Source organism: Trichechus manatus, unplaced genomic scaffold (genome assembly GCF_000243295.1).
Source record: "Trichechus manatus latirostris isolate Lorelei unplaced genomic scaffold, TriManLat1.0 scaffold00194, whole genome shotgun sequence".
NCBI lineage: Eukaryota > Metazoa > Chordata > Mammalia > Sirenia > Trichechidae > Trichechus > Trichechus manatus.
The window spans coordinates 4,020,268-4,022,871 of NW_004444130.1; positions in this window are offsets into that span (position 1 = coordinate 4,020,268).

Below are 2,604 nucleotides of genomic sequence, written 5' to 3' on the forward strand. Positions count from 1 at the left end.
AATTAATTGAAGTTTTTAGGAAAAAGAAACTCCCACAGCTCTATCATCTATAATATCTAGTTTAGCTTTTTAAAATAGTGAATTAAGACATTAGTGAGACTTGTGTAGTTATCTAGGGAGCCCTGGTGGCACAATGGTTAAAGCGCTCTGCTGCTAACTGAAAGATCAGCAGTTCGAACCCACCAGCCAGTCAGTGGGAGAAAGATGTGGCAGTCTGCTTCCATAAAGATTTATAGCCTTGAAAATCCTATGGGGGCAATTCTATTCTGTCCTGTAGGGTTGCTATGAGTTGAAATAGACTTGATAGCAGTGGGTTGGGTTTGGTTTTTGTGTATCTAAGACCAAAATCTTTCTATTCATGTTCCTAAACCTTTCCTGGAGTCTCATTCATACCTAATTCAAAGCATTTGTGCTTTGTTCTTTATTGAGCCTTTCCAAAGTATTCAAGTTAGTTTTCTTAAAAGAAACAAAGATCATCTCTCCCTCATATTTCATTATAATTTAATTAAGTTTTATAGATATATCAAACACAATTAGCTGAAGACATAAGAAAGATCCCACGCACTCTGATGAAACACATACCTGGGTGGAGATGTAGTGACAAGCACTCTAGCTAATGGTCTACGAGTCCCCACTGTAGCATATTATGGACATCAGCCAGTAGGATTAACAAAGAGAATGAAGTGCACTGATTAATTTCAACAAGTTTGTCAAATGAAGATTATTTAAGAGGAAGTACTTATCTATCTATCTACCTATCTACTTACCTATCATCTATCTATCGTCTATATTCCTATCTGTCTATAGGAATATCTGCATCTACATCAGTCTGAAAATACAAAGTTGGTAGCTACAAAAATGATCATTGCTATTGATTTTACACTTTGAAAATTGTTGTGTATAATTAGCAATGTTATACCGATCAAATACCTATTTGATACTTGCTTTTTCCTGAAGATATCAACTAGAGAAGCAAATAAACAATTCCATAACTAACACGTAACAGTGAGCAACGTAGATTTCCTTCCTTAACAAAGACATAAGAAGTGTCTATATAATTTTTTCTTAAATTTAGAATAAATTTATCTTACTCTCAGGTTGAAGGATAGGGAAGATGAGCAGGTGGAACGCTGAAATTGAAAGAGCGAAAAGGGCAGTGTTTTTTAGTTTAGAGGATAAAGAATCTAACCAAGGATGACAGATCTTGGGAGTTTTTCGACTTTTAGACAGAGATTTGGGGTTTCTATAGTCTGAAGACCAAATTGGCATTATTACTCTTATTTAGGAAATATGTCAGAGCTCCTCAAAATAGTTGTGAAATTGATACAGAGTTTATAACTCTACTGCTAATGAGATAGAGCAGCCCATCTCTTCACCCTTGGAATGTTAATGAAAGTTCTCATCTCATTCTTTCACACTTGTATTCTTCCCTCACATTGGTTTGTAATCAAGTATAGCCCAACTGACAATCTCCATTGCCTGTTGCTTTGAGGGGCTGATCCATACCTTTGACCTACTGCCATTTTCTTTTCCACTTGTTTTCTAGCCTCTCTCTTTAATCTTGAGAACGCTTGCTATCATAATCTGTCAAACTCCATCTTTAAAATATGGAAGTCCAGGATAAACCTTACAAATCTGGGCTTGTTTTCTATCAATTTGTAATTATCTTTCCTTGAGTTTTAATGATGGCAGAAATTCTATATATGTAATCTATGGATTTAACTCACATTCTATGAAAGCAGCTCTCTTGTAATTCTTGGTTCTAGTTATCGTTTTCTTCTTCCCCCTCAAAATTTTGTTTTTTGAAGAATCCAATTGCATATTCACTTGCATATGTGATAAAAATGAGAATATAAACTCTTCATGATATTCTTTTAGATTATTCTTGAGACGTGTTACATAGCCTTTGACTTGCTCATTCAAAATTAAAGCACAGAAACAATGCCTGTGAATTCTCGGAAAGAAACAAGCAGTCAAGTACCACCAATTACTCTGTCACCTTTAAACATGTGTTTGGTGTTCTTTAAACATGTTCTAGTTCAATAAAATGGTAGACAAGTGAAATGTAATCACACTCTTGCACTCCTTCAGGCCTGCCTCCTCCTACAAGCATACTGTGCTGTTATAGTTTCTTGTCTCCACATCAGTCATTTATTTAGCTCACGAGTCTGCAATTTGGTCAGGGCTCAATGAGAAATGCTTGTCTCTGCTCCATGTGGCATCAGCCAGGATGGCTTGAGTGACACTGGATTCCACTTTAGGAGGCTCCCTCACATGGTTGACAAGTTGGGCTTTTGTTCTGCTCTTTGTGGCTCTCTCTACATGAGCCTGTGCACAGGCTGCTCAGGTTTCTTTACAACGTGGTGGCTGGGTTCCAAGAGTGAATATACAAAGAAACGGAAAGTAAAAGCTTCCAGTTTCCTAAGTCAAGGGCCCAAGAACTGGCACAGCATCTCTTCCACCTCATTCTATTGGTAAAACAAGGAGCATAGATTCCAGGGGAAGGGACATAGAACCTATCTCTTGATGAGAGATGTCAAAGCAATTTGAGGCCATGTTTTAAAACTGTCGTATCATTTAATTAAAATATTTTTGAATTTAAAT